Source organism: Bactrocera latifrons, unplaced genomic scaffold (genome assembly GCF_001853355.1).
Source record: "Bactrocera latifrons isolate USDA-ARS-PBARC rearing strain unplaced genomic scaffold, ASM185335v1 scaffold_69, whole genome shotgun sequence".
Lineage (NCBI taxonomy): Eukaryota > Metazoa > Arthropoda > Insecta > Diptera > Tephritidae > Bactrocera > Bactrocera latifrons.
This window is the reverse complement of record NW_017537367.1, coordinates 282,280-291,797: the sequence shown is the minus strand read 5'-3', so window position 1 is coordinate 291,797 and position 9,518 is coordinate 282,280. Positions and strand designations below refer to the sequence as shown.

Below are 9,518 nucleotides of genomic sequence, written 5' to 3'. Positions count from 1 at the left end.
CCTATATCTGACTCTTGTAGTTTTAGGACTTACAAACAACCGTTATGTGAACAAAACTGTAATACTCTCTTTAGCAACTTTGTTGCGAGAGTATAATTACAGAACTCGTTTTCCTTATAAAGGTATATCTTTATGTCTAAAATAGATAAATTGGTCGAAAACTATGGGGGTAGCCATACATGTATAACTAGTATCATGATTTTCGAATATCCGGCTGACTTTACTAATTCGGGTCGATACTATCCCAACACTAATATTCTACATATAATAATTTTCGTTTTTCTAACACACCTTATGCCTAATATGTCGATCGGTGTATGAGTTATACAGAGTATAGTATGTATATAAAATTACCAAGATTCCGATCTTCTCGTTGACGTTTTACATCTGAAGGTATTTCTCTGGCTTTAAATTTTGCAAATATAAAATGTTCGGTTTCACTCGAACTTAGCCCTTACATTTTCTCAAACACTTGTTTCTCTTACTTTTAAAGGTACGAAAGCGAAGGGTGACAAAAAGTTTAATTATGCTTTTCGCCAATTGTCGCAAGGCGATTCATTTCTGCATGTATGTGTGCGAGGGTGTTCATGCTTCTGCCGTTTTGCGTTTTTGCGAGTGCACACTTGATGTCTTTTGTGAGCTACGTTGGTCTCATCTTTGAAGCGTGTACAAGTAGTCCGATTGAAGTCATGTACGTACAGGTACATACACGTATGACACAAAGCATGCCAGGCCAGCCAGCAAAGTTGCCGCTCAAGTTGCAAACGTTCAAGACTCGAGACTAAAGATTGTTGCTTCCGATGTTGCGTTTGACTTTCTTCCTTCGCTCTTATTTAATTTTTGATGCCCACTCCAGTGGAACCATGTTGTTATAATGGCAATTATTGCTATTGTTGGCCTTGTAAATATTTGAAGTTTAAAACTCGTTCCACTCCCTTCTTTTTCTTTCAACAACTTGTGCCTCTTTGGTTTTATTCGACTCGTTATCACATTTTAAGTGTCGCGGATTATGTGATTTTACAGCAGATAAATTTTTAAAATTACCGTTATTTAATTTACGCAACATTTTTAACGACATTATTATCGTCTCTTCTTCTTTATTGAAATCATCTTCAGTACTTTTTTATTTTTTCTTGGCTTTTGGTTGGAATTTTTATGACTTATATTAATTGTTTCGTTAGAGGATGGTATCCATTTTTTCTGCTGTGGTGCTTCATTGAAGTTTCCGGTCTTTATACAGGTTTTCAACTTAATCATGATGCATTCATATGGAAGTCTCTACCATTAAATTTGATTTGAATTAAGTTATTGCGAAAGAAACTTTGTAACCATCTGAAGGAATTGTTGCTGATGTTCAACTAAAATTTATCGATTCTCTCTTTAAACACCATATTCACAAATATGACAAACTCATATTGAAAACATCAGAATGATAATCAAATACAAAAATTATAGCAACAAATTACTTCTAATCCCACAAACACAGTTTCTGTTAGTGCCAAGGCACACGCTGAAGCATCAAAGGAATACAAAGCTTTACTTGATGTAACAATTATCGATTATATAAGTATATTGAATGCATGTGTGTTTGTATTTCTTGACAGAGAACTTTCCTCACTTGCGTGAACTTATACACATGACTCCATCCTCCCTGCTTTCCCTGTGGTTTACCACAAAGTTTGTTCCTGAATAGTTGGCACTGTTGTTTTCCGCTAACCACAAAGTTGCAATGTGTACACATGGTCAGGCCACTCAAATATACACACACACAAATAAACACACATACATGTGCTTGTAAACATATACACACATACTGACTTTCTGCAACATTTCTGTTTTCATATGTCGTTTGTTTTTGCTTTTACTTCGTTTTTAGCGCTGTGCAGCAGTTTGTCTTAACACCGTCACCCTTATGACATTCACCTTCCACTTCCCCATTTGCGTATTCACCTTTAAATCTGCCTTTCACTGTAGGCTGTGGTTTTGTTGTGTTGAAGAATTCCTTCATTCAGACTTTCTATTTACCAAACGCTAAACCAAGAATAATATTACTTTTATTTCAGGTAAATATGTTTAACCTATGAGAAATTATTGCTCAGCTACTGGCCATCAGTCTTGAAGCTTAAAGGGTAGAATTTGATCCAAATTCAGTGAACCTGAACAAAAATATATTGTAATCTTTAACCTTTTAAATGTGAGCTAGCACCCATTAGGTTCGGTGTTAAAATAATGATCTCTCTAGTTTAAATTCTATACGAGAGGAGGTCGTTTTTGATATAGTTTCCAGTAGGATGATTCGTTTCATTTACGTATCTCTTATTTCTATGAGAATCCTTTTTATATCCTGAACAGTGTACATTAAGTTTGCCACGATATTTCTAACAGCTGGAAGGAAACGTCGCAGGCTCTACTAATAACATTTAGCCAGTCTTATTGTTTGTATATGCGAACTAGTCCCTCAGTGATATTGATTTCAAATTTTGCACACATCGGACCGCTAGGGCATATGGCCATATAAACTGAACGATCGGCCGGATGGATGGAAGACTTTTTATTGGGCACTATTTCTCCACAAAATTTGACAAAGCATTGTTATCTAAAGCATTACTAAAACATCTGAATAACTTTTCCAGATCGCATGACTATAGCATGAAGCTGTCATACAAGCTCCCTTATTAGAAAAGAAATATTTGCTGAGTGAGTACCTCAATGAGCCAATTTCAAATCTGCAATATTATATATACCATATACATAAATAAATTTTAAATATTTAGAAAATTTTAGTTCGCCCTAACTGTATTAGGGTTTCATTAAAGAAGGTGGAAGAATGATCTTGAGACCCCATCTTTAAGTTGATAAAGCGAAATCTGCAAAATCTTAAGCATACTCTCAGGTAGTTGAGAAGCTGGAGCAGTTTTCACGCGCATGTGCAGCCGTCAGCCGCTTTATGATTCAAGATATATAGGGAAAATAAAATCCCATATTTCATCAAAGAAGTGTATCAAGTCTACGCAGTTGTGAGTGAAGATTTTAGAAATTGAAGGTTAAAGGTAAATAAATTACTATGTCTGATCTGTTCAAAGAATGTTTTCTTCAATGAGATTGGAAATTAATTTAAATTTCACACACACATATATACATATATATTATAACGTAAACGTAAACAAACTTAGCTTTACCTGAACTAGTAAGGATCTTTTCGAGGCGTTTGAGAGGAAATGAGAAATTGAACAGAAAATAATTATCATTTGCTTTGCTTAAAGTTGAATAATATATGTAGTTAAAAACTTCAAAAAAGCTGTAATTAATTTTCGGCAAGATCTCAGATCTTTGAATCTTTTAAGATAATAATTCTGAACCATAAAACCTCACTACTTCATAATAATAAAATATCAGTAGACTGGAGACAAAGGTTTTTAATGACAAACAAAGCTTTTAGTGGTATTTCTATCATAAATTTTTAGCAGAAGTTCTGTAATATGTCGTCTGATAATACTCATACGCTCCGACGAACAGCGCTTTAAAAATGCATGGATAAGCGAAGCCTTTCTTTTATTGCCGGAGTTGCATTTGTTTTGCACAAAAAATAATTATTTAACATAAATAACAAACATAACAATCACATTTGATATATAAAGCGGATATAGAAGAAATGCCTTGCAACAAATAAAACCTGAAAGTTACAAGAATGATTTCAGCAAGGTACTGCCTGCAGCAAGCGAAAACAGTAAATATATGCATGTGCAACAATACGCTTGAACGACAGCAACAACAAACTTGAAACAATCATATCTATAGTGCACTGCTGCTGAAACAATTGGCGCTGCTAATGAGGCACTCACCTGTGCGCGTAAAGGAAATGAAATTGAAACAAAAGTATAAGAAAAAAATAAAAAATAATGGAGAAAATATGAATAAGTAGCAAACGCGGTAAAGTAAAGTGTGTAAATGATAGACGCCGTGACAAAGTAACAAGGCAGCAGACAGTAGATAGGCATAGTAGGAAAAAAAAACTGAATAGGACTTGCTGTCAGAGAGAATAGCTTTTTTACGAAGAGTACCAGAGAATGGAAAAGTAATTTTTAAAACGCTGTCATTGCTAAGGGAACAAAGCTGTATTGAAATGTCGCGTGAATATAGCACATGTGTGCATTGTGGTTGGATTGTGGTGAGAGAATATATAAATGAAGTAGCGTGACCTCTTCATCGATTTATAAACATCAAGTTTTCATTTATATACGCGCTCGAAGTAACTGTTAATGTACATTGTCTTAGTGATTCATAACAATAACTCTTATACTAGTATAGTGACTAAATGTTCGTTGGAGCATGTGTGTGCATACAAGCGAATCAAGTTTTTCTGAAATTACACGAGAAGGCATATCCTTTTAACTTTATTATTATCACATAATTATGAATTCATAACCACAGGCTGCAGTCAACCCCCCATCAACACGCACAGATGGCTCAAATGAAAACAAAAATTGTAGACAATGAAGTGTGAAGTGATTGTTTATGTGTTTGTTGCAGGCTTTGGACAAACAATTGAGTGTCGGAAAAAGTGGCATTAAAGCGAATGACACATGCTTTGTTGGGACTTAAGCAAACAAAGATACACGCAAAATACATATCAAAAGCCCCAGCATAGCAACAACAATAATCACATGGAACGAGATTTGCGCATTGCAGATATCACACGTGAGGAAACTTTTTAAAACGTGAAATTATCTGCTATTAAAACAAATCAGCTTGACAGATATATGAAAGGCTTAAGATATCCCAATTGATAAATAAAGGTCTAATTTGTTTTTAGAACACTTTTCGGGGCAATATTTTCATAAGAATCCTCTTAGGTTATTATATAGTATATATTTTTTACTGATTGTCCAGGAAAGTTACCATTTTTTTCTGTATGCTTCCCTAGAAGATCTATATATTATTTCTAGTTTATTGAAATTTATACACATTTTTCCAAATACTAGTTATTACTGGTCCTTAAAAAACGTTTACGAGGAAACTTATTTGTTAAACAAATTCTCGGTTGAAAGAAATCATATATTCTTGGCTAACATTGGTAATTATAAAGGCTTCTTATTTTTTTTTTTTTTTATTTCTTTAAACTTACCGAAACAAGTATAAGTATTAGCTATTAAATCCTGCAAAAGAGAAAAAATATTAGTTAGCATAGTACCAGTACGAAAATTAGTAAATGGAAACTAATTTATTAAATAAGCTTAGGAAAAATTATTTATGTTATGCTAAATAATTTGTTGATAACGGATAAATGTATATATAGGTGTCATAAAGTTTTAAAGGTCATTCCCTTGAAAAATAATAAAGTTATTAATTCAAAAAATCCTGTGTGACTAGTTCATCTATTTACTGGAGTTTTTAAAAATTTCGGTATAGAACATTGGGGAAAATAATTTCTCTTGGAAGTTTTTATAATCAAAATACCTAGAAACAATAGACTGGAAGTTTGCTATATGAAGCCATAATTATGTAATGTCTTCCAACAAAAAATAAAAATAATTTTGAAAGGGTTTTCTTAAAGAGTAACATTTTCTACGCCTAATTTTATGCTACAATTTTGTTTTCATCATATTTCTGTACGCACGGGATGGATGCTTAACTCATTTAAACAATTGCCTTTTCGTTGGTATTTATTTTCCTTCAATGTTGTTGGTGTAAAGTTTTTGTTAACGTACTTACATATGTAGATATACATACAATATGTGCAAGATTGTATTATGACATGATTGGTCATACGATTTAATAAGTAACAAGTCAGCTCTCATCTGTTTGGTTTGGCAATTTTGTAGCACGCTGTAGAATAAAGTAGAATGGTTGGGAATGAAGTGCTGACTATAATACTCATATTGTATGCATACTGTTGTTGTTACTACAATTTCTTGGCGGTGTTTCCATTGTGACTTCCGCACCAATTCGCAGTTTTATGTGAAACTCTCTGAGTGCATAAAATAGCGTGCCTCTACATGCGTATGATTTGTTCAACAGATTTTCTTATTTAGATTTAAGTTCAGCTTAAGGATCTAAGTGTCCATACAAAATTTCAAAGTGCCAAAATCAAGGTAATTGAATTGAAATTATTATTTGAAGGGCAATGACAAATCCGGCTTTAAAGTAGCATTATATAATATTAGAAAATAAATATCTTATAATCATATTTAAGCATTTCTATGCAATTAGAGGAAAATTATTTATTTCATAGACATTTTTGAAATAATTTTTTAAAACTTTTGAAACCTTTTCCGATATCATTTTAAGTATTTCATACAGCAAAGTGTTCATGGTATCCTGCTTTTTGAGCTGTTTCTATTTCAACAGATCAATCCTTTCGAAACACGCAAAATAAGCACATAGATTTTAAGCCAAAATATGCTTTGCTTGATTACAATTCGCTGTACTAAAATTTACTTTGCTCTTTAGGGCATTTGGTTAGCGACCCGACCATTAATCTAGGAATATAGGAAAAATAACCAAGATATATTTGTATGAAGTTTTATAAAGATATCTCAATTTTTCTAAGTTTATTACTTCAACAGATGAACTGACAGAACGTCAGACGGAATTCAGGTCATTTCATAATTGCGATGATTTATATATTTATACATAACCTTATATTCATATCAATTAGCTCTAGCTGTTACTACCACTAGGAGAACGAAATCATATACCCACCTCCAGCATGGTGTTGGAGTATAAAAATATAGAAATTTGGTCAGTCTTTGCTATACCCGTTTACTACGAACCTGATAAAATTTAAATCGGCTGCTTTACTTTACATTCGGTATTACTACTAAGCAAAAGGAATTTGAATATAATTAATAATATTTATGGTAATCGATAAAAATTAAAAAAAAAAAAAAAAAATCCTTTTGGTTCCAAAACCGCATAGAAAATGTTTATATTTTTATAAAAAAAGAATTATCATAATATATTTAAAATTATAAATTTGCATCAAAGTCCCTCTCCCGTAATTTCTTGACTAATCTATATTGACATTAAACTGTGCCTTCATTCAAGTTCACTTTGCTTGTGAAGTATAAGAGTCGTTAAAGTGCTAACTTTCCACAGATGTTTTCTGATTTGTTTACGGTAGTAGTTGGCGCGATATATTTTGTAGCTGTATGTGCGTATGTAGGTATGCAAGGGAACCAGCTGAATTTTGTAAAAACACACAAATGCCAAATGTGCTACAACTTCATACCCAATAATCGATTAACAAATAAATTCGTTTTTAACATAACCTTCAAAACCTCACCACAAAATTTGTCCTTGCAATACTTGCTACTAATTCGCTCTCGTTTGTAAGTATGTGTACGTGTTATTCCTCCACCACATTCACCTTGACTGTTTATTAATAGAAAATGACACCATAATTGTGTAAAACTGCGTGTGCACAAAACTAATTTAATCATAAAAATGTTTACTTAATTTGTGGCACAGTTTTTGTTGCTATTTCGTGGACAGAACAAATCCTTATGTTCATATTGTGCATTTATGTCAATGTTTTTGTTGCTTGGATTTGTTTCCTAGTTATTTGCTACACAAAATCATTCTCCTATCCGCCTTTTTGTGCGTTTCGTTTAATCTTCTTTACTCTTTCTTCCCCTTTTGTCAGTCTTCTCAAATTTGCGTGCCTGAAATGACAATTTCGATACGTTTAAATAGAAGGTACACCGGTACTTGTTTACAATACGTTACGTATACAACATGGCAAACCAATGAAGGCAACTTGGCTGCCATGTGCTGACCGTCAGCATTATGTGTGATCGAATAAATCAAAGAATTTGTAAAATTAAAGCATTCGTCACGAGCTAAACTCAGCTCTTACACGGTGAGTGATGCCCGCAGACACCGCACGGTCGTAAATAAAGCGTGTGTAGCTTTGGCGGAAGAAGAAACTAAGTTCGATTGTCACCGAACATTTTATACTCTCGCATGATAAAGTGATAATCGAGATTTCATTATCCGTCATTATCCGTCATTTACATATTTTTTTATTTTGCTGTAAATTAATTAGATTAVRYCRATTTGTGTACTTTGAGTATTGAATTGTATTTTCATTTATTTTAATTGCATTGAAAAGTTATAGTCCGATCACGTAAATTTTTCCACAAGGCTCAAATACCGTATTTGTGTAAAGTTTTACTCCGGTATCATCATTGGTTCCTAATATATATATTATACAGAGAAGGCATCAGAGGAATTCAAAATAGCGTTATATTGGAAGAAGGCATGGTTGTGAACCGATTTCACCCATATTTCGTACATGTCATCGGGGTATTAAGAAAATATTATAAACCGAGTTTCATTGAAATCGGTCGAGTAGTTCCTGAGGTATGATTTTTGGTCCATAAGTGGGCGACGCCACGCCCATTTTCAATTTTTAAAAAAAACCTGGGTGCAGCTTCCTTCTGCCATTTCTTCCGTAAAATTTAGTGTTTTTGACGTTTTTCGTTCTGTCTCTTATACACATCTAGATGTGTATAAGAGACAGCAGACGGACAGACGGACAGACGGACGGACGGACAGACAGACATCCGGATTTCAACTCTACTCATCACCCTGATCATTTTGGTATCTATAACCCTATATCTGACTCTTTTAGTTTTAGGACTTACAAAAAACCGTTATGTGAACAAAACTATAATACTCTCTTTAGCAACTTTGTTGCGAGAGTATAAAAATATCAGTATTGTCGTTCGGTATAATGGACTACTTAAAGAATTTGATATCCTTTCTAAAATTTTGTGGCAAAAATATTTGTTATAAAAATTATTTCCAATTAAAAGGGTCGTTATATAAAATATCCTAATCAGACTTGTGTATAAATGTTGCTTCTTAGTTTCCTGAACAAAAATCAACAACCATTTTATTTTTGTTTTTCAATTAAAAATATTTAATTTAGTAAAAAGTGACTGATTATAACACTTGAGCGCGTTTTAGTATTTTCCTATTTTCTTCTGCAGGTATTGGGCCACCCCAAAATCTACTATTTACCTATAGAAAAGCATATGTGATACAATAATGCAGACTCTTGGTTATGTTGAGTAGTCAAACATTGCACAGCACCAAAATCTGAAACTGACTTTTTAATTTCCATATTTTCCACTTTCTGCTCGGCCTTTTCTTACACACAAACCGCTTAATCGGTGCCTGTATAATTTATTTCAAATTTTCCGGTGCATTAAGTCGTATGTACCAGACAATAACTTTGCATTAGTTTTCGCACTGCCAAGGCAACAACAATGAAGCTAAATAGATGCACAAGCTTGCTATATATATCCACTTGTTAGCACACGTATAATTATATACAACACAAACAAATTGGGTAACAATAATTTCTACATATACGCAAATTTTCTCAAAATCCTCACTTTTACCTCTTTGAATTACACACACTACACTGATGATGACTACACCTGTCTCTTATACACATCTAGATGTGTATAAGAGACCTATATCTGACTCTTGTAGTTTTAGGACTTACA

At 33.2% G+C, this 9,518-nt stretch overlaps 1 protein-coding gene across 1 annotated transcript in view; it reads right to left on the bottom strand.

Moving 5' to 3' along the window:
• Window positions 1-9,518, bottom strand: part of LOC108975733 (probable muscarinic acetylcholine receptor gar-1) — a 116,773-nt gene that overhangs the window by 78,189 nt on the left and 29,066 nt on the right. The window contains exon 2 of the mRNA XM_018944434.1: window positions 5,126-5,156. The gene's annotated coding sequence lies outside the window, so the exon portion shown is untranslated. The remainder of the gene's footprint in view (window positions 1-5,125; window positions 5,157-9,518) is intronic.